Here is a 23,393-nt window from a genome sequence, read left to right as displayed (position 1 = left end):
TGAACACCTTTTCATATTCATATTTTGACTGAAACATTAGACTGCTTTGGAATCAGGATTTAATGACTCTTGAATTGTGTGAAATAATAACTATTCACAGGAATAGTGCAACGTGAAATTTCAAGTTCTTAGGTTGTGCCATGTCTCATAATATGTTGTTGATTGCTGTCAATTCCTGTAGTACTTACATTTTTTTTTAAATTTACTGAGAATTATACTGAATTTTTAAAGAAGCATTTATATATAGTGTTGGAATAATTCTAATTCAAAGTACATATTTGTACACTCCCTCAAGCATAACAAAATGCTAACCTCTTTAAGAGTAACTTGGATTGAAAGATAAAATGCTGTTTACTTACACATTCGTAGCTTTGTTCTCTCAATGATTAAGAGCATTATTTTATTTTATTCTTCATCTTAAAGGAGAGTCTAAGTTTCAGCCAATGTGTAGAACATGTACCTCTTCTTTGGAAACGTATTCTCTGACCTAAATTAGGGTAAGTAGTTTTAAAAATGTTTAGATAATGGATATTTCAGGAAAGTGTATTAAACCTTTTCTTATTTTGTTTCTTTTTGAATTGTTATTGCAGATAGTGAAACACGTCATTAGGAAGAAGGAAAGAAAGAATATATATAGAATAAAAGAAATTAATTATGCCAGTACTTGGAATAAAGTTATAATTGTTGAGGGAAAAGGGTGCATTTATCACTACAGTCATACCTCAGAGCGATTGCAGGTTTAGTTCCAAACCATCATAGTAAAGCAAAGATCAAAATAAAGTGAGTCACATAAATTTTTTGGTTTCTCAGTGCATATAAAAGTCATGTTTACACTATGTTGTAGTATTTAAGTGTGTGCATTATGTTTAAAAGAACAATGTACATACCTTAATTAAAAAAAAAAAACAACAACCTTTCATACCAAAAAGTGTGAACAAATCTGAGCCTTTAGTGAGTTGTAATCTTTTTGCTGGTGGTGGGTTAGTCAGGATGGATTGCTGCTGACTGATCAGGGTGCTGGTTGCTGAAGGTTGGCTTGTCTCTAGCAATTTCTTCAAATAAGACAGCAGTGCAATTTGCTATATCAGTTGACTCTTCCTTTCATGGAAAGTTTCTCTGTAGCATGTGATTAGGTTTGACAGGATTTTACCCACAATGGAACTACTGCTTTCAAATTGAGTTTAGTTCTCAAACTCTGCTACTGCTTTATCAACTGAGTTTATGGAGTATTCTAAATTGTCATTTCAACATTGTTCGTAGCATCTTTACAAGGAGCAGGTTCCATCTCCAGAAACTACTTTGTTTACTTATCCATAGAAGCAACTTTTAATCCAGTCATACTTTTGCATAAAATTTCAACAATTAAGTCATGTCTTCCGGTTCCACTTCTAATTCTTGTTTTGTGACTGTTTTGACCCTGTCATCAGTTCTTTCCTCCACGGAAATACTGAAAACTCCTGCCAGTCATCCATGAGGTTTGAAATCATCTTCTTCCAAACTCCTGTTAATGTTGATATTTTTACTTCCTCTCGTGAATCATGATATACTGTTTGTGGCATCTAGAATGATGAATTCTTTCCAGAAGGTTTTCAATTGCCCAGATTCATCAGAATAATTACTATTTATGGCAGCTATAGCTTTAAAAAATGTGCTTCTTAAATAATAAGGCTTCAAAATCAGAATTACTTCTTGACCCATGAGCTGCAGAATGAATATTGTATTCATGAGCATGAAAACAACATTAATCTCCTTGTACATGTCTATCAGAGCTCTTGGGTGACCAGGCACATTGTCAATGAGCAGTCGTATTTTGAAAGGGATCTTTTTTTCTTAGCAGCAGGTCCACAGTGGGCCTAAAATATTCAATAAACCATACTGCAAATAGATATGGTGTCATCCAGGCATTTGTAGATCCTTTTCTAGAGCACAGAGTAGATTTAGCCTAACTCTTAAGGGCCCTAAGATTTATCAAATGGTCAATGAACATTGGCTTTAATTTAAAGTCACTAACTGCATTAGACCTTAACAGGATAGTCAACCTTCCTTTGAAGCCAGGCCCTGATTTCTCCTGTCTAGCTATGGAAGTCCTAAATGGCATCTTCTTCCAATACATTGAAAGAAGAAACTGTATACTGTTTTGTCTGTGTTGAAAATTTGTTGTTTAGTGTAGCCACCTTCATCAGTTATCTGAACTATTTTTGATAACTTGCTGCAGTTACTAGTAAGCACTCTCTGCTTCACTCTGCATGTTAATGTTAGAGAATCCTTTAAAAAAGAATGATAGAAATCAATGTCTGCTAGCTTTCATCTTTTCTTCTGCAGCTTTCTCACTGCTCTCTCTCATATTCATGAAATTGAAGAGAATTAGGGTCTTTCCCTGAATTAGACTGTGGTTTAAGGGGTTGTTGTAGCTGGTTTGATGTTCTATTTAGAACACTAATACTTTCTTCATATCGGTACTAAGGCTGTTTTACTTTCTCATAGTTCATGTGTTCATTGGAATAGCACTTTTAATTTTCTTTAGGAACTTTTCCTTTGCATTCAGAACTTGGCTGTTTGGTTCAGGAGGCCTAACTTTCGGCCTATCTTGATTTTAAAAGTGCCTTCCTCACTAAATCATTTCTAACTTTTGATTTCAGGTGAGAGGCATAGGACTCTTTCTTTCAATTCAACACTAAGAGGCCCATTGTAAGGCCATTAACTGACCTAATTTCAATATTGTTGTGTCTGAAGGTATTGGGAGGCTTGAGGGCTTGAGTAGAGAAGGGGAAAGATGGAGGAGTGGCTGATCTTTGGAGCAGTCAAAACACATTCGTTGATTATCTGTCTTAATAGGTATGGTTTGTGGTGCCTCAACATACAATGTAATTATAATAGTAATATCAAAGACCACTGATCACAGTTCACCATAGCAGATAGAATAATGAAAACATTTGAAATATTGTGAGAAGTATGATAATGTGACATAGAGACATAAAGACAGCATGTACTGTTGGAAAAAGTATTGTATCACACGTACATATAATAGACTTGCTTAACACAGGGTTACCACAAACGTTCATTTGTAAAAAAAAAAAAAAAAAAAAAAAAGCAGTATCTGCAAAGCACAATAAAACAAAGCTCAATAAAAGGAGGTATGCCTGTATTTTCAGCTTGCTTGTGGAGTTTAATTCTTTTTAGGAAATTAGTTAACAGAATTGAAAAATGACTTGATTGAAAACTTCCTATTCTTAAGGTAAAAGTTTGCATTCTGTATTGGGGAAACTGATTCCATGTCAAAAACCTGTACTAGTCAGTTGTGTATTTGGGTATTGGGCTGAGTACAGTGATCACAAGCCCTGTTTTCTCGGTACAGTTCCTCTGTTTGCCTGTCATCTTGCCTTAATTATTTTTAGCCCTCATGTATTAGTTTTCTGTAACTTCTGTGCAAATTATCACAAAATTAATTGTTTAAAACTATACAGGTTTTTAATTCTATAGCTCTGTAGGTCAGAAGTCCAGTATGAGAGGTAGCATGCTAAAGTTCAAGTGTCAGAAAATCCGTTTTCTATGTATTCAGGTTTTTGGCAAAACTCAGTTCCTTGTGATTGTAGGACCCAGGTCCCCATTTTCTTGTTGTCTGTCAACTCAGGGCTGTTTCCAGCTTCTTTTGGGGGCCTATTATTTATGTATAAAGGTGCCACATGTTTTGTAGTATGACTGCTTACATCACTGTTTTACTTCTTTCTCACTAAAGCTTATTTTTCTCACATTTCTCAGTGTGTAGTAACAAGGTAACTGGCGAGTCCTGAGTTTGAAGCATTTAAATTTGTATTGCTGCTTGTGCTTGACTCTGTTCTTACACTATTACATTTGAAGAAGAGGAATTAAGTCAGACTTTTTTTCCTCCCTCTACCTTTAGACTTTATTTTATACTAAAGAATTAGCTGGGCATTACATTTATTTAAACAGCTGCTATAGAAACAAATAATTTTACTAGCCCAGCTGCCTATTAATAAAGTATTTGAATGTTTTAATTTCACTTTTTAGAAATTTTTTATTAGATTAGACTACAGTAATCAAAGACAACAATTATGTATTTTATGTGTATCTTATGGCTACATGACCATTTATGTCTATTCTTCAACTTAAATTTGAAGTCTGGAATTTCCCCAAAGTACAGAATATAATTTGTTTTCAAATGGATTAACTTGGTCTTTGGACAGCCTAAAAAGAAGACCAATTTGTGATTGCTTTGGCAGCATATATACTAAAATTGTATATATGTAAAATCGTAAACGTAATCCATCACATAAACAGAACCAAAGACAAAAACCACAGAGAAGATTAGCATGGCCTCTGTGCAAGGATGACACGCAAATTCGTGAAGCGTTCCATATTTCTAAAAAGTCCAGGTCCAGACAGGTCCACAGCCAAATTCTACCTGACGTACAAAGAGGTGCTGGTACCATTCCTTCTGAAATTATTCCAAACAATACAAAAAGAGGGAATCCTCCCTAACTCATTTTATGAGACCAACATCATCCTGATACCAAAACCTGGAAGAGATATGAAGAAAATTTCATGCCAATATCCATGATGTACATTGATGCAAAAATCTTCAATAAAATACTTCAAAAACTGATTGCAACAGCACTATCCATCACGATCAAGTCAGCTTCATCCCGGGGATGCAAGGCTGGTTCAACATATGCAAATCGTAAACGTAATCCATCACATAAACAGAACCAAAGACAAAAACCACATGATTATCTCAACAGATACAGAGAAGGCCTTTGACAAAATTCAACAGCCATTTATGGTAAAAACTCTTAATAAACTAGGTATCGATGGAATGTACCTCAAAATAAAAGTATATATGACAAACCCACAGCCAATATCAAACGGAATGGGCAAAAACTGGAAGCATTCCCTTTGAAAACTGGCACTAGACAAGGGTGCCCTCTCTCACCATTCCTGTTCAACATAGTATTGGAAGTTCTAGCCAGAGCAATCAAGCAAGAAAAAGAAATAAAGCGTATTCAATTGGAAAAAGAGGAAGTCAAATTGTCTCTATTTGCATACAATGATATGATTGTATATTTAGAAGACCCCATTGTCTCAGCCCAAAATCTCCCTAAGCTGACAAGCAACTTCAGCAAAGACTCAGGATACAAAATCAATGTGCAAAAATCACAAGCATTCATATACATCCATAACAGACAAACAGAGTCAAATCATGAGCAAACTCCCATTCACAATTGCTACAAAGAGAATAAAATACCTAGGAATACAACTAACAAAAGACGTGAAGTACCTCTTCAAAGAGAACTATAAACCACTGCTCAAGGAAATAAGAGAGAGGACAAAATCAGATAAAACATTCCATGCTCATGGTTGGGAAGAATCAATATTGCAAAGATGACCATACTACCCAAAGTAATTTATAGATTCAGTGCTATCCCCATCAAACTACCATTTACCTTCTTCACAGAACTGGCAAAAACATCTGTAAACTTCACATGTAACCAAAACAGAGCCCACATAGCCAAGACAATCCTAAACAAAAAGAACAAAGCTGGAGGCATCACACTACCTGACTTCAAACTATACTACAAGGCTACAGTAATCCAAACAGCATGGTTCTGGTACCAAAACAGAAGCCTTGGAAGTAATGCCACACACCTACAACCATCTGATCTTTGACAAATGGACAAAAGCAGTGGGGAAAGTATTCCTTGTTTAATAAATGGTGTTGGGATAACTGGCTAACCATGTGCAGAAAGCTGAAACTGGACCCCTTCCTTACACCTTATACAAAAATTAACTACAGATGGATTAAAGATTTAAATATAAGACCTAACACCATAAAATCCCTAGAAGAAAACCTAGGCAATACCATTTAGGACATAGGCATAGGCAAGGACTTCATAACTAAAACACCAAAAGCAATGGCAACAAAAGCTAAAATGGACAAATGGGATCCAATTAAACTTAAGAGCTTCTGCACAGCAAAAGAAACTATCATGAGAGTGAACTGGCAACCAACAGAATGGGAAAAAATTTTTGCAAGCTACCCATCTGACAAAGGGCTAATACCCAGAATCTACAAAGAACAACAAACAACCTCATCAAAAAGTAGGTGAAAGATATGAACAGACACTTCAAAAGAAGGCAGTTATGTGGCCAATAAACATATGAAAAAATGCTCATCATCACTGATCATTAGAGAAATGCAGATCAAAACCACATTGAGATTGATCTCTCACACCAGTTAGAATGGCGATCATTAAAAAATTTGGAGGCAACAGATGCTGGAGAAGATGTGGAGAAATAGGAACGCTTTTACGCTGTTGGTGGGAGTGTAAATTAGTTCAACCATTGTGGAAGACAGTGTGGCAATTCCTCAAGGATCTAGAAATAGAAATACCATTTGACCCAATAATCCCATTACTGGGTATATACCCAAAGGATTATAAATCCATCTATTATACAGACACATGCATATGTATGTTCATTGTGGCACTGTCTATAATAGTAAAGACTTGGAACCAACCCAAATGCCCATCAATGATAGACTGGATAGGGAAAATGTGGCACATTTACACCATGGAATACTATGCAGCCATAAAAAAAAGATGAGTTCATGTCCTTTGTAGGGACATGGATGAATTTGGAAACCATCATTTTCAGCAAACCAACACAAGAACAGAAAACCAAACACCGCATGTTCTCACTCATAAGCAGATGTTGAACAATGAGAACCCATGGACACAGGGAGGGGAACATCAAAGATTGGGGTCTGTTGTGCGGTGGGGGATTAAGGGAGGGATAGCAGGGGTTGGAGAGATTGATGAGTGATAACATTAGGAGAAATACCTAATGTGGGTGATGGGGGGGATGGAGGCAGCAAACCACCATGGCATGTGTATACCTATGTAACAATCCTGCAAGATCTGCACATGTACCCCAGAACTTAAAAATAATAAAAGACCAATTTGTGATTTTCTGTTCTATATTTTATTTTAATAAACTAAATCAATATTTGATACTTGCTAATTTATACACACTTGTGTCCTTAATAATCCGTCTGCATTTTGATTTATTAATGCATAAGATAAAACTAATGCTACATACTTCTAACGTTAATTTCTTTTCAGTTTACACAACCAGTTTTACACTCCATTGGCTGTGAATGAAAATGTAGGCAGCAGACACACCAAGTAGTTATTATCACTGAGTTCCCTATATCATACAGGAAAAGTACATTTATATGCCATACAGAAAATGTAACACACATAAAGAACCACTTAGCACTTTCGAGAACATATCTGACATATGGGTTAGCTTAAATATTTTTTAGTAGAGTTAGACCCCCACGTACAGTGCATACATGCACATGAATTATCAGAACAATTCCTTATGCTGATGAGTGAGCATCTCTCTTCTTTGTGTATGATGGTAAAGATCAGACTTTATAAAACTTTTCCCTTTTTGTTAGAATTCTAAATCTTGAAACAATTAAACCATTCTTAGAGTTCTTCAGATAAAGTTACATTCTAGAAAACATTTTTCTAAAGCCTTATTTTACATTTACATTTATGTTTCATCCTGAGACTCTTTTCTTGAAGTTTGTGTTGTTATTCTCTGTTCTAGGTCCATGGTGAAGTGGGGGAGGGGTGGGGACTTTTCTTTATTTCTGTTTTCTCTGTGAATTCTGTTTTCTGTAGGCTCTACCATGTAAATTGTGTGTGTGTGTGTGTGTGTGTGTGTGTGTGTGTGTGTGTTTCCTGAGATCGAGTTTCACTCTTGTTCCCAGGCTGGAGTGCAGTGGTGTGATTTTGGCTCCCTGCAGCCTCCACCTTCTGGGGTTTAGCGATTTTCCTGCCTCAGTCTCTCCCAAGTAGCTGGGATTACAGCTATTTGCCACAACGCCTGAGTAATTTTCTATATCTTTAGTAGAGATAGGGTTTTGCCATGTTAGCCAGGCTGGTGTTGAACTCCTAGCCTCAGGTGATCCACTTGTGGATCCCAAAGTGCTGGGATTACAGGTGTGAGCCACCACACCCAGTGTGGTGTATTTTTAAAAATATGTACAATACTTGTTAGATTTTTTCTCATTGTAATATTTTATGGCATTTAAGAAATATAAAAATATAGTGTATAGTTTATATGGATACTGGCCTAAGCTTGAGAGAGTAGTAATAAGAGCTAATGCAGATGTGAAATAATAGGGAAGTAAATATAATTTAATTGATATATAAAGCATAAAGAGCACAGGAAAATTTTTTTGGTTTTTGTTTTTTTAAAATATTGTAGCAGCATTTATTTTGCATGCTATATTAAATCAGGACATTTTAAAAAGAAAATGTCCTAGCTTTTTCCTTTAGTGAAACAAAACAATAAGAAATTATATGTTTAAAAGTGTTTGTTTCCTCAGATATTTAGTTTTTCTCTCTTGTTAATATACTAACATAGCCTCTATCTCTCAAACACCACAGAATATTTAAAAATTATTTTTCCTTGCAGTACATTCTAAGATCCTGCTTGTTTAACAATGTTGGGCAAAGTTTTTGCAAGTACCCTCTTTATGGCCTGTGTTCTCCTTTTTTTGAGTTACTCCTTCCCAACTGGAACTATCTTATATAGTCGTTCATTTTATTTTCCTTTAGTTAATTTTCTCAGGTGTATTTATAGATTTTGTTAGTGCAGTTTAATTTTTAGTCTCTGCTCTTTATTCTTCCCTTTGTTTTCAAGATTTTAAATCATTACATCTTCACGGAGAACTCTAAAATCTATAGCTCTACATTTGACCTCATTTTTATGTTTCCATTTCTCTGTCCCCTCACAGTGAATGTCTGGAACCAGAAGTATCTTCTTGCCACTGACCTGTTTGCTGCAATCAGATCCAGCCATTCTTTGTTCCCTCCTATTAGCCTCCAGGCTCTTTATCTTAGATCTAAGAATTCCTTGTCTTGTTCTCTCTTACCCGTGATATTCTCATTAGTCAATGTCTCTTAGTGGTTTTTGCTTCTGCCAGTTCTATACCATTCTCAAAAGCCTAGATGACTCCTTTGCAGCCTTATTCCTGGAATATTTTAGAAGTCTCTTAATTTGTATTCCTGCTGTACTCAAAATCTGTCCTATGCATTGTTGTCAGATTAATCTTCCTATAGCATTGCTTTTACCCAGATGATCTCCTACTTAGGAACCTTCATTGGCCCCACTTTGCCTAGAGGTTGCAATTTAGAATTTTCAGCCTGGTATTTAAGGTTCCCTCATACATTTTTCCTAACGTACAGCTTTAGTTTTTTTCCTCCTGTGGCCAGTAACAAAAATGCTTTCACTTCTGTCGGGATAGTCCCAACAGACTGAGAATATTTTTACATTGGCATATCCTTCTTTATTTCACAGTGTTTTATGTCTTTTCTACATTTTGCTCTGTGATGTCCTTTCTACTTTTTTTTGTCCACCTAAAGCTTACATACTTTTTCCAACTTGCAGCTGTCTTGCTACCTCTGTGAAGTCTTTCTGCAGTGGTTCTGCTGTGATTTCACCATCTTCTGAATTGCTGCTTTGCTTTGTTGCTACTCACAAAGCACTTTCTGTTCAATATTTTGCACAATTACTTGCTTTTATTTTTTGCATGGGTCTAGGTCCTATGTTGCTGACTAGATTATAAGTGTTAAGCAAGCAGGGACCGTGTTGTATTTCTTTACATCTTTCCTAGTCAAGAAATGCCCACTTATTTTTTTTTCCCCATAAGGTTGTCTACACTCAAGTACCATTGATAAAAAGTTAAATAAGAAAGGTATGGATTCAGCTTTCATGGACTTTATATTCTGGAAGAGAGAAAAAGATGTTCTGCAGCTAATTTCATAATTACCTACTTATTTACAATTGAGGAATGTGGTTTGTCATTTTTTTTGACAAGTAAAAAACCTAGAAAATCGCCGCCTTTTTTCCCCTCTATCGTTGGTATTTATAATTTTTCCTCACAAATTTTGATAGGGTAAATTATTCTTGAAAGCGTGGGTTTTCAAATGGTCCAACTTAATTCTTTACTTCTAAATATGCATAATGCTGTATATCTGGGTTTAAGTTCAGTAGATAACATAATGGAAAGAATGATACATGCCTGATATTAAAATAATTGTAAATTTTGTGTCATTTATGTGATACGTAAACTCGTGAAATAATTAAAAGATAATAAAAATAATTCCAAAAGGAAGATTTTCTAAACTAAAACCATTAGGAATTGTTAGTTAATATACTAAAGCTCTCTTTTGTAGGAGAATAAGATTAGATTAAAAGACCCATTGGCCAGGCGCGGTGGCTCACGCCTGTAATCCCAGCACTTTGTGAGGCTGAGGCGGGTGGATCACGAGGTCAACAGTTTGAGACCATCCTGGTCAACATGGTGAAACCCCGTCTCTACTAAAAATACAAAACAATTAGCTGGGCATGGTGGTGCACACCTGTAATCCCAGCTACTCGGGAAGCTGAGGCAGGAGAATTGCCTGAACCCAGGAGACGGAGGTTGTGGTGAGCTGAGATCGCGCCATTGCACTCCAGCCTGGGTAACGAGCGAAACTCCGTCTCAAAATCAAATAAAATAAAATAAAAATAAAAGTAGACCCATTATTCTTAGATATGTTATTTTAGCCTCAGGATTTTTTTCTAGTAGCTTGAACAAGGTCATATATTTCATAGGTATGATTTTTGAGATTGTAATAACCATAGAAAGTTAGTGTTGAAAGAATGGCAAAATATGCAGTAAAACTAAAAATTATTATATTTGCAAATATAAACATAATTTACATAAATGTTATAGTTAGGAACATTATGAATGTAAATATGCTTTCTCTGTTTTTCATCTTTTAATGCCCAATTCTTTGTCCAGTTATAGATGAAGAATGATATTGAGATGGCTGTTTAAGCTATTACAACAGCTTTATGAAAGTTAAATGTCATTGATGTAAATATGAGGAGAGAAGAGAATATTTATCTCCACTAAGTGACATGCAAAACCATGGTAAGAATAACAGGCAGTGGGTGTACCTTAAGTAGTAAAAATTCTGAATTCAGATACTAATTATAAGCACAAGGACACTTGCCTCCCACTTACTTAACTGTTGTATATTTTCTTTAGTCAAAGTGTAATTCAGAGTTCTTGAAGTGCTGAATATGGCCTTTGTTTTTTTATTTCCCCTTAGCATATATATTAAAAAAAACAATAAGACACTTCTGCTGGACTGTGATTTTGATGGATATAGGTGGAATATTAAACCATATGCTATAAAGATAAATTCAAATGATTGCTCTTGGATTGTCTTCATTGTGTGACTTCCCTGCTTCCTACTATTAAAAACCAAATGTTTAGTAGTAAAGGTAAAATTATTTAAACATATTTGAGCACATTTTACTTGCTATCTGTGGTTTACCAAGGACTTTAAGTCTTAGATTTTGAAAGGTTGTATTAAAACTGGTATTAAGAGTATATCTGTTTAGATTATTCTGGACTTTAAATTTTATTTTAGACATTGTCTCTGGCATCTTGTCATAAAAGTTATGTGTGGTTTTGCTTCATTAGCAGTTTTAACATTTGTAAGTATCTGAGAAGAAAACTTCCTCTGCATTTTGAACAGTGCCTTTCATTGGTGGTTTTCTAACATGTTATTCAGTTGTTGAAAGGTGTGTAGTACAGATACTCTGTTCTTAGAAAGTAATGGTCTTTTAAGTTGTAGAGTAGTAGGAAAAGTCTCATAGGCTTAAATTATTTTAAAACCTTTGTTTTTAGAAATAGAGGTATAAGAAAACCTTTTGTAATCTTGCCCTTTTTTTGTTCTTAGGTATGCTTTTTATTTAGCTTTTAGTAACTTGTAATTTAAGATCACAGTTATTAGGTGTATATCTGCATTTTATATATCACTCCCAGATGCTACAGTATTAGTTTTTATCACTGCATATTTTATGAAATGTCAGCCTTCTGTTGGCTGTTCAGGCAGCATTGTTAGTGATCAAAGACACAACATAAAGGAGAGGAATCTAAACAGTTGGCTTATCTTTGTCCTTCATTGTGACAAAAGTACTCTAAAATTACTTAATTATAAAAAGTCAAAGGCATCATGTACATGTAAAAAAATAAGTATCTTAGTGTTTAAGTGAAATAAAAACTCAATGTTTAATATCAAAAACATAGTTATAAAGAGAAATACTATCTAATTTACAAGTTTTCCTTGTTAAGGAATGAGGGTAATATGTCGTGTGTAATTTTGTGGTACTTTGCTAAAAGACAATGCTCTGCCTAGGAAAAGCCACACAGTGTTTGACGTTGTAAGAGGTTACTCAGTATAAATACTTTATTTTGTTATACAAAATATGTTCTAGAAAATTGGTTATTAGCTTTGTGCATTAAGTTGTATGTGAACCAGTTTATTTAAGTGTTTTCTTTAAGTGACTTACTTTGCATTTAAAAACTACTTCATAGTGGGAACCATTCTTTAAAAAATAAAAAATTAAAACAAAAACTTTCTTCATAGATTTAAAGATCCTTTTTTCCCTTTATTTCAGTGATATCAGTATCAAAATAAAAGTATGGAGTGGGAGAAAAATTCTCAAAGCCCGAAAGAAAATCCGTAAGAATAAAATTCTTGAATGATTTTGATCAGCTGTTGTGTATGCCCAACACAGCAGTTGGTTCAATCAATTTTATGTTTTGGGATGGTTTTATTAAAATGAGCTGCTGCTTTCAGTAAATCATTGAGAAAGATGCTGGCTTTATATATGTTTTTTTTGGTTGGGGGCAGGGCTTACAAATGCAGCCTTGTAAGTCAGTAAAATTGTAGACAGTTCCTGCCCATGAAATTCAGTGTGTTGTATGGGCATTTGGAAATAGAAGTAGAATGAAGATTTAGACTAAAAATGATTTTATATAAATGTACTTTTATAGCTCTCTGCAGGAAACTGCCATTTCTAGTAAAAAGTAATCATCAGCAGATAATAGGGATTTAAGTGTATCTTCAGTTTTGTGTACAGTTTCTGTTTTTATAAATGAATGAAAGTTAATTGTTTTCCAGCATAAGAATTAAATCTTTGGAAAGCAATTTGAAAGACATAGCCATTGGATATGAGTTAGAGGCCTCAACATTTTGTCTTGATATGCTTTATGCACTTATACCCAAACTATGTATGGTCTGTTCATAAACAGTATTGGTGTTACTTGAGAGCTTCCTAGATACGCAGAATCTCAGGCCTAATCCCATACCTGCTAAATTAGAATCTGTGTTTCATCAAAATTCCTAGGCAATTAATATGAATATTAAACTTTGAGAAGCACTGCCATGATTTAGACCTCTCATTTTCTGTGTGTATCTGTGTTTTAATTGTGGGGTGCTTATATTGGAGTTGGTCACCTGCAGTTCAAGAATTGGAAGAGGAAGTAGAAACTCACAGCAGAATTTTAGTGGGTGCCCAGGAGTAGACAGAGAGTTAATTTAGAGCTCACAGGCTTTTGGTCTTTAAGCAATTGCAGTTTGAATCAGTATCTACTTCGTATATTATATAGAAAGCTTCATGTTACCCTGGTAATATTAGTCAGTTGTTTTCCTTTGAGCATGGCAGTATCCTCTCATGTTCTCAGATACTTAACGATGTTTTGTGCCAGTCATAATGTAGTAACATTTCCAAAGTGTGTTCTATATTTTTTTCTAGGAGATGCTTGGAGTGTAAAGATCCTATCGGCACATAAATCCAGAAAGCACTGAATACTTTCTTTCCCATAAGAGAATTAAAAGACCGGAGAACCTGGTGTAATTTAGTTCAATTCAGTGTTTTCCAAATTTACTGGACTATAGCATCCTCTGTTTTTTTTTTTAAACAATCTTTAAATTTTTTTTAAACATGTGCACAAACTGACTTCTTTCCACATTTATTTATCTTAGTCAAAATAAGAGATATGGACAACTTCTGAAATGGTCATGATGTTATGACACATAAAACATACTTTCTGGTATTTCTGCATATAAATGGCACTGGTGTAGCTCTTGTGTACTGAAGGAGCTAAACATGCAGACATTTTTGAGAATTGGAGTAACTGAGAAGTCGTAATTTAGAACAGGAGTCCCCAGTTCCCCGGTCATGGACTGGTACTGATCCATGGCCTATTAGGAACCAGGCCGCACACCAGGAGGTGAGTGGTGAGCAGGTGAGCAGGTGAGCATTACCACCCGAGCTCCACCTCCTGTCAGATCAGCAGCAGCATTAGATTCTTGTAAGCACACAAACCCTATTGTGAACTGTGCATGCAAGGGATCCAGGTTGCGCATTCCTTATGAGAATATAATGCCCGATGATCTGAGGTGGAACAGTTTCATCTTGAAGCCATCTCCCCCCAGCTCTCTCCTGATTCGTGGAAAAATTGTCTTTCATAAAACCAGTCCCTTGTGCCAAAAAGGTTGGTGACTGCTGAATTAGAAAGTGAGCATTGAACTGATTCCAGTCAGATTTGATGGATGAATGAAAGGGAGAAAATTGACTATTCTTAGTGTTTGCTGGAAAGAGGAAAACTATGAGCAATGGAATAAATTAAACATTTCAGTTGAATAAATGTTTACTGAATTGCTAATAAAGAATAGGCTCTGTACTTGGCCTTCGGCAAATAGTAGTGAAAAATATACAGTCTGCCCTCTAGTTGCTTATTGGAGTGAGCATAGTACATTCTGATAAATGTACAAGAGCTGGAATGCAGAACATAGGATTTTCCTTGTGGATTTGTTAAAAGAAAAAAAAAAAGTTGGCCAGAATACTATGTCCTGGAGTGCTAGAGACAGGACATAACTGTAGTGATAGACGTCTCTGGTTAAGGGAAACAGGAAGGGACAATGTTGGGGCAGAATTTCAAAAAGTAAAATTAGGAAGACCAAACAGCCTTGGAAGACCTAGAGCTTTTGGTACCTAGTTGCCCAGATTTGGTTAGTTGAAGTGCATGACAGTCCTCCATCACATAGTTGAGACTTCCTTAATTTCTGCCCAAAGAAGTTGTTACAGGGTTATCTTTTATCCGTTCTACCCCAGCTCTTGAAGCAGCCATTTTTCTGAGGAACTCTGATTATTTTTAGAGGGGAATAATAGTAACGATCAGCGTCTTGGCGCTAGTGTGCTGATTGCTACTGGGTTTTGGCTTTTAGGCCCTTTTAGAGGACAGAGGTAGGAAATATATAAGCTTTATGTATACATATACATCTACATTTATATATATATACACACACACATACATACACACATACACAAATGCATCTTGCAACACATCTTTGGACATAAACATCTGCAAATTTTTATTATTTAGAGATACACCAGTATCTCTAATTCTAAGCCATTTACACAGGTTTCTTTCTTACTTGCTTTCATATTTATATGTCCCTTCTTTCACAGTGTGAACCTTGGCTTCCAGTGGCATCAACACATTTATTTTTTTGTTCATCTAAATAATCTAAAACAGTTTCAAGATTGTTTAATCATATCACTATAAGAACAAATATACCAAAAAAAGTTTGAAATTTGTTTGAAATTCTCCCTCCTTTCTGTACTCAATTCTTTGGGTATGTAACCAAATACTGTTCTCATAATTACTTAGCTCATTCTTTCTTACGCCTTAAGTGTGGCTACGTATTAATTTGAAATACAGTTCACTTATAGTTTTCTTTCAGCTTTTGTGCCCCCTTTTTGTTACATTTCTGTTGATTTAATTTTTTGACTGTGTAGAAGATTATTTTCCAAAAAGTGAAACTGTACAAAAAAGGATACTCAGAAAATTGTCACTCCCTCCTCCCGATTCCACCCCATACTTTGTAGGAAACCAATTTTATTGTTTTCTGGGCTTTACTCATTTTTATAAAGATATGCAGAGATATTTATATTTTCTTATTTTCCTTTGTTATCTAAAATGTAGAATATATGTTCTTTTGCAATTCACTTTTTTCATGTATCAGTATCTCTTGGAAATTACCTCATAACAGTTCATAGAGATTTTCCTCATTCGTTTTTACAGGTGCTTATTACTTTGTGTGTACCATTGTTTGTTCAACCAATCTCTTATGTTTTCACATTTAAGTAGTTTCCAGTATTTTACAACTACAAATCTGCTGCAATGGTATGTATTTTTCATAGTTTTACAGTTGTATATTCAGGGCAAATTCTTGCAAGTGGGATTGCTGGTTGACAGGGCAAATACTAAGCCTGGTGTGGTGGTTTGCACCTGTAATCCCAGCTACTTGAGAGGATCCCTTGAGCTCAGGAGTTCAAGGCTGCAGTTAGCTATGATGGAGTCATTACTTTCCAATTTGGGTGACAGAGTGAGACTTTGTTGCTAACAAAAACAACAAAAAGGAACAAAGGGAAAATACCTGGTTTTATTAGCATATTGCCGGGTTCCCTGCATGGGGGTTATAACATTTTGCCTCCCCACCTGCGATGTAGGAGAGTGCTGTTTCCCTACAGCCTTGCAAACAGGGTGCATTTTGAAACTTGAATTTTTGCCAAGTGATACGTGAGAAATGGTATTTTGGGTACATTTAATTTGCATTCATCTCTTATGTGTGGAGTTGAATGTCTTTTCATATGTATAGGAGCCACTTTCCATAGGATATTTGGGCTTCCCCCTCTCAGTTTTAGAAGTTCTTTGTAGGGATATTAGGAATTTAACTATGATACATGTTGCAAATGTTTCCTTCCAGTTTGTTACCTGTTTTTTGATTTTGCTTATGATGCATTTTTGTCATACAAAAGTTTTATAGTTGTACTTTAGTCCTAGTGAGAAAGTCTTTCTTTTATAAATTCTTAGTTTATAGGCAGAATCCCTCTCTCCTGCCTCCCCGCCAATTTTAAAAAGTACTAGTAGTTTTCTTACAATTAGATCTCTGATCCATTTGCAGTTTATTTTTATGTATGGTGTGAGAAACATTGAATTGTATCTTTTTGTCTATTCATTTGTTTAAAATGACTATAACTATGCTAATGATTTTTTATATCACCTTTACAGATACTAGATTTCTATCTGTAGTGGAATCTATTTCTGGATGTTCTGTTCAGTTGCACTGTTCTGCCTCTTCATGTAGCAGTCCTATACTATTTTCATTATAGAAGCTTTATAGTATGTTTCAACGCCTGTAGTATGTGTTAATGAGGTAGTCCCCTCATATCTATTTATTTTAAGTGTTTCCCAGTTTTTCTAACTTTCCTTTTCTATTTGAACTTCAGTAACAACTTGTCTAGCTCCATCAAAAGCTTTATGATTGTAAGTTTATGACCTGTTGATGTTGAGATGTCCTAGATAGGTAGGACATCTCAACATCAATAATCTGTCATTGGTTATTTCTTTTCAGTTGTACAGTCCTATTTTTCTATGTTTTAAGAATGTTTTATTTATTTATTTATTTATTTATTGGGACGGAGTTTTGCTCTTGTTACCCAGGCTGGAGTGCAATGGCGCGATCTCAGCTCACCACAACCTCTGCCTCCTGGGTTCAAGCAATTCTCCTGCCTCAGCCTCCCGAGTAGCTGGGACTACAGGCGCGCACCACCATGCCCAGCTAATTTTTGTATTTTTAGTAGAGATGGGGTTTCGTCTTGTTGACCAGGATGGTCTCCATCTCTTGACCTCGTGATCCACCCACCTTGGCCTCCCAAAGTGCTGGGATTATAGGCGTGAGCCACTGTGCCCAGCCAAGAATGTTTATTTTTCTTCATGTAGGTTTTGAACATTTCTGTTTATTCCTTAGTATTTTACTTTTGAAAATTACTATTTAAAACGGGGCTTTCTCATCAATTATATATTCTATTTAACTGTTATTTGTACATAGAAGTGGAACTGATTTTTTTCATGTTGATTTTGTATCCTACTACATTGCTGAATTATTTTGTTTCTTGAGTTTTATTTTCAGTTTTCTAGGATTTTCCACATATTCCCTCAGGTCATCTGAAAATAGTTTTATTTCCTCTTTTCTAGTTCTTTTGTGTATAATTATTTTCACTACTACTTTTTTTTTGAGACAGGGTTTTCTTCTTGTCACCCAGTCTGGAGTACAATGGTGTGATCCCCGTTCACTGCAACTCCGCCTCCTGGGTTCAAGTGATTCTCCTGCCTCAGTCTCCTTAGTAGCTGGGATTACAGGTGCACGCCACCATGCCCGGCCAATTTTTGTATTTTTTTAAATTAGAGACTGAGTTTCACCATGTTGGCCATGCTGGTCTCAAACTCCTGACCTCAGGTGATACACCCGACTCGGCCTCCCAAAGTGCTGGGATTATAGGATTACTGGTGTGAGCCACTGTGCCTGGCCTAAACTAGTTTTCTTTCTTTTCAATTCTTTTTTCTTTTTTTGAGACAGAGTCTTATTCTGTCACCCAAGCTAGAGTACAGTGGCATGATCATGGCATACTATAGCCTAGACCCCTTGGGCTCAAGTGATTCTCCCACCTAAGCCTCCCTATTAGCTGGGACTACAGGCACACACCACCACACCCAACTAATTTTTGTGTGTTTTGTAGAGATAGGGTTTCACCATGTTGCCCATGGCCTCCCAGTGTGCTAGGATTAGGGGAGAGCCACTGTGTCCTGCCTTCTTTTCAATTATTATTTGTTAATGTTTTCAATGTTTTCTCTAGTCTAATTGTGTCAATAAATATATTGAGAATAGAGTGGTATTGGGCATCTTGCCTTGTTCCTGAACTTAGTGAGGATGAATAATGTTTAGTGAGAACTGTCAATGGGAGAAAGATAGAACTACTTGAGATAATGCATTATTTATTCTTAGTGCTTTATAGGCATTATAACAGAATCATCTATATTATTTCTCTTTCTTTTTACAGCCAAATTTTTTGAAGGCGTACTTTCTACCTGCTAACTTTTCACCTTCATTTTCTTACCTTCCTTAAACCATACCAGTTACTCCTTAAACCGTACCAGTCCACTCTGGTTTCTCAGTTGTCCAAGCAGGTACTAACTGAAGTTGCTAAATCTAATGGACCTTTTTTTCCCCCTATTTTCTTTCTTTTTTTTTTTTGAGACAGAGTTTCACTCTTGTTACCTAGGCTGGACTGCAATGGTGCGATCTCGGCTCATCGCAATCTCCGCCTCTTGGGTTCAGGCAATTCTCCCGCCTCAGCCTCCTGAATAGCTGGGATTACAGGCACGTGCCACCATGCCCAGCTAATTTTTTGTATTTTTAGTAGAGACGGGGTTTCACCATGTTGACCAGGATGGTCTCAATCTGTTGACCTCGTGATCCACCCGCCTCGTACTCCCACAGTGCTGGGATTACAGGCTCGAGCCACCGCACCCTGCCTCCCCCTATTTTCATCTTACTTTTCCTCTTAATATTATTCAAATTGCAGAGCTTGCCTTCAGCTACGTATGCATTTTCTTCTTAGCTTCTGTCACATCACATTCTTCAGGTTATTTCTGCTTAGTCTTCTCCATTAGTTCTTTCTTCTCTGCTTAACTTCTAACATTGGCATATTCTAGGTCTCTTAAAATTCTGTTCTGTCTTCTTTTAAACTCTATTTGTTGTAGATATTTAAACAAATTTGAGGCTTAAAGTATCATCTATATTACATTTATTCTAAGAGTGACATCTTTAGTCAGGACTTGCTGAAATCAGGATTTATGTCTGCCTGTCTGCTATCCATTTTCACTTTGAGATGTCAAAGTCACTTTACAATGTAAGTTCTAATCCCTCCCCAAACACCTCCGGTTTTTAGTATCATCATGTAATCCAGTGGATAAGCTAGAAATTTAAGATTCATGTTTGTTTTCTCTTTTTCATTCATCATCTTTATAAACTTCATTATTAAGTTCTATTGAACTTCTCTTTCCATTCCCTCCAGTTTTCTCTAGTTTTATTGATTGATTGAGACAGAGTTTTGCTCTTATTGCCCAGGCTGGAGTGCAGTGGCCCTGTCTTGGCTCACTGCAACTTCCACCTCCTGGGTTTAAGCATTGCTCCTGCCTCAACCTCCCAAAAATCTAGGATTACAGGCATCTGCCACCTTGCCTGGCTAATTTTTGTATTTTTAGTAGAGATGTGGTTTCATCATGTTGGCCAGGCTGGTCTCAAACTCCTAACCTCAGGTGATCCACCTGCCTTGGCCTCCCAAAGTGCTGGGATTACGGGTGTGAGCCACCACGCCTGGCCCAATTTTCTCTAGGTTAAAAAGGAGACTTTCTGCTGGAAGAAACATCATGACTTATATGTCTCTATGTGTTCTACCAATTACAGCCATCTTTACATAGAGATATACAAGTAAGATTAGAATTAACTTTAACTATCTTGTTAAAGGCACTGATTGCAAGAATAACAAATTTGGGTGGTCACTGAGTGCTTAATAGTAAGTGAGATCATATTACTTTTGCAGCACTTAATAACGTTGAAAAAGTGGGAAGAGGCTGAGTGCAGTGGCTTATGCCTGTAATCCCAGCATTTTGAGAGGCTGAGGTGAGCATATTGCTTGAGCCCAGGAGTTTGAGACTAGCCTGGGCAACATGATGAAACACTGTCTTTACAAAGCATACACAAAAATTAGTCATGCATGGTGGAGCATGCCTATAGTCCCAGCTACTTGGGAGGCTGTGGTGAGAGGATCACCTGAGCTGGGGAGGTTGAGGCTGCAATGAGCCATAATCACGTCACTAAACCTAAGAAAGTGCCTGTAGATCCTCCTGGGTATCCTAAAGGGATGATCATGTCAGAAAATATGGCAACTTTTCCCCCCTTTTTGCTCATTATGTATTTTGTTTCTTTTTTTCATCTCACCGTGCTATCTTGAAGTTTTAATATGGTTGAGTAAAAGTGATGACAATGAGCATCTGTGTCTTATTCTTTTCCTTTTTTTTTTGGGTGGGGAGATGGAGTCTTGCTCTCTTGCCCAGGCTGTAGTGCAGTGGCAAGATCTTGGCTCACTGCAGCCTCCACCTCCCAGGTTCAAGCGATCCTCCTGCCTCAGCCCCCCAGTAGCTGGGATTGTAGGCACTTGCCACAATGCCTGGCTAATTTTCGTATTTTTAGTAGAGACAGGGTTTTGCCATGTTGGCCAGGCTGGTCTCGAACTCCTGTTTAAAGAGCAGTGCTTCTAATGTGTCACCATTGTATATTATGTTTCCTATAGAATTTTTGAAAGATATATTTATTTTCCTTTATTACATTAAGGTGGTTTTCTTCTAGTTCTAGTAAAAGGATTTTCTTCAATTAAAAGAGTCATGAGTGGTGTTGAATCTTGTCAGAATACTTTTTCTGAAGTGTTGAAATGATGCTGTGGTTTTTCTCCTAATGGGTTTTCTAAAATACAGTATTTAATAACAGAAAACCTCTAGTAAACTTGAGGAAATAACTGCTCTCTCTGTTCAACAAGAGAGCAATTGTTTTTCTTTTTGATTACTGTAGATCCTATTCTGGATAATGCAGGCTATGGTGTGTTTGTGTGTTTTTTGGGGGAGGGGGTTGAGGTGCCAGAGAATTGCATCTCTTCAGAAGTCAGCAGGAATGATGCTGAATAGGGGACTAAGAGGGCCATTATGAATTTGCAAATGTACTGAAGTTTATTTTTCCTTTAAGCTCAACATTGGTTTCTTTCCTTCATAGTCTCTAATAACTGAAGGTTTCAAATACAGAAAAAAAAAAAAAAAAAAAGAAATTCATAGGTAGATCCAGGTGTATTAAGTTACTAGAATGAAGACGGAAAGATTTGCTAATGTGTATTCAAATTTATGTTGAGTTGGAAGTAAAAGCTGGAGGGAGACTGCAAGCCACCACATGTCATTATGTAAAGCTTTAAAAAGGATTTGTATTCCAGTTTTATTCACTATATATGGATATTTTTGTTTAATTTTTTGCAGTACACACTAGTTATTATTGAGAAAATATTTTAAACTGCAGTTCGTATTGATGGATGGTATTACATTCATCTAATGCTACCTTTAAATTTCTTGTACATAATGAAGGTTTCACAGTTTTTTTTTGGTAAATAGTCATCTGACTTTTTAGATCACTTTTCTTCTATGAGATATTATTTGCATATTACTTTCAAAGGAGATATTCTGGAAAATAGCTGATTTTAATCTAATAGAGCAGATAACTATATCTGGTTAGTTTAAACAATGGCTAATTATTTTCTTTGGTAAAATCGAACTAATTGTTGTCAAGGAATTTGATTAAGCCATTTCTTACCAGTTTTTTCCTCTTTTTTGTTATGTTGCAAGGCATATCTTGAGCTGGGATTTTCTGTTTTATCTGAAGCTGTTGGTGTGCATCAAATTTTTTTTTGGGAGCTGTGATATTATTTACCGTTGTTTTTTTCTTTTTTTGAGATGGAGTTTCACTCTTGTCCGCCCAACCTCCACCTCCTGGGTTCAAGCGATTCTCCTATCTTAGCCTCTTGAGTAGCTGGGGTTACAGGCACGTGCCACCACGCCCGGCTAATTTTTGTATTATTAGTAGAGATGGGGTTTCACCATGTTGCCCAGGCTAGTCTTGAAGTGACCTCAGGTAATCTGCCCACCTCGGCCTCCCAAAGTGCTGGGATTACAGGCGTGAGCCAGCATGTTCAGCTGGTTATTTTTTGTTGTTGTTTATTTTTTTTCAGTATAGAAATGACCTCTTTGTCAAAGTGTGTATTTTGATCCTAACAAAACAATTTTAAAAACCTGTGAATTGAACCTTGTTAAAGGTTTAATATTATTAAATGCTATATTCAACTTTTCTCTCCTGAAGGGTATTCTCTCATATTTAATTATATTAAGCATTTTCTATGCTGCTAATTTTTATTTGTATATTCAAAAAATTGTTATAAAAAGTCACCAGTATTATCATTACTTTTCTTTTGGATTATCATTAATTATACGATCCTTATTTTATATATATTACAGATAGCCAAAGGTTTGAGTAAAAGAATAAAAAATACTTTCCTTTTTTTGGACAGGGTTTCACTCTGTTGCATAGACTGGGGTGCAGTGCAATCACTGCTCACTGCAGCCTCACATTCCTGGGTTCAAGCAATCCTCCCAGTCCCCCAGCAGCCTCCTGAATAGCAGGAACCCCAGGCACATGCCACCATGCATGGCTAATTTTTTAATTTTTTTGTGGAGATGGTGTCATTCTTTGTTGCCCAGGCTGGTCTTGAACTCCCTGGGCTCAAGCGATCCTGCCTCCTTGGCTTCCCAAAGTGCCTGAGATCACAGGCATGAGCCACTGTATGCAGCCCTAAAATACTTGAGGTGAAAGTATTTTTGGTAAAAATTAGACACTTCTAAGGAGCTTCTGATTGACTTTATCAGGAGAGGGGATGTGTGGGTATTAGGGTAGTCATGAAATGAGAGACCTACTTTATTTGTGTTCAGTCTGTCACAGTTTAGGCAAGGCCAA

The 23,393-nt window shown here is 36.2% G+C and overlaps 1 protein-coding gene and 1 non-coding gene across 51 annotated transcripts in view; both read left to right on the top strand.

Moving 5' to 3' along the window:
* TBC1D5 (TBC1 domain family member 5) overlaps window positions 1–23,393 on the top strand; it is a 562,606-nt gene that overhangs the window by 95,285 nt on the left and 443,928 nt on the right. For 10 of the 50 annotated variants that reach the window (XM_078354343.1, XM_078354354.1, XM_078354340.1 and 7 more), the window contains one exon: window positions 10,883–11,014. The exons of 31 other annotated variants lie outside the window; for them this stretch is intronic. The gene's annotated coding sequence lies outside the window, so the exon portion shown is untranslated. Of the gene's footprint in view, window positions 1–10,882; window positions 11,015–11,195; window positions 11,371–12,552; window positions 16,130–23,393 lie in introns of all 50 variants that reach the window. 9 more of the 50 variants (XM_078354355.1, XM_078354342.1, XM_078354334.1 and 6 more) reach the window with 5 other exon arrangements.
* Window positions 4,281–4,383, top strand: LOC118149014 (U6 spliceosomal RNA). Its single transcript, XR_004736188.1, has one exon. It is a non-coding gene; the product is annotated as a U6 spliceosomal RNA (small nuclear RNA).

This window comes from Callithrix jacchus, chromosome 17 (assembly GCF_049354715.1).
Source record: "Callithrix jacchus isolate 240 chromosome 17, calJac240_pri, whole genome shotgun sequence".
In the NCBI taxonomy this organism is placed as follows: domain Eukaryota; kingdom Metazoa; phylum Chordata; class Mammalia; order Primates; family Cebidae; genus Callithrix; species Callithrix jacchus.
This window is presented reverse-complemented; position numbering and strand designations above follow the sequence as displayed.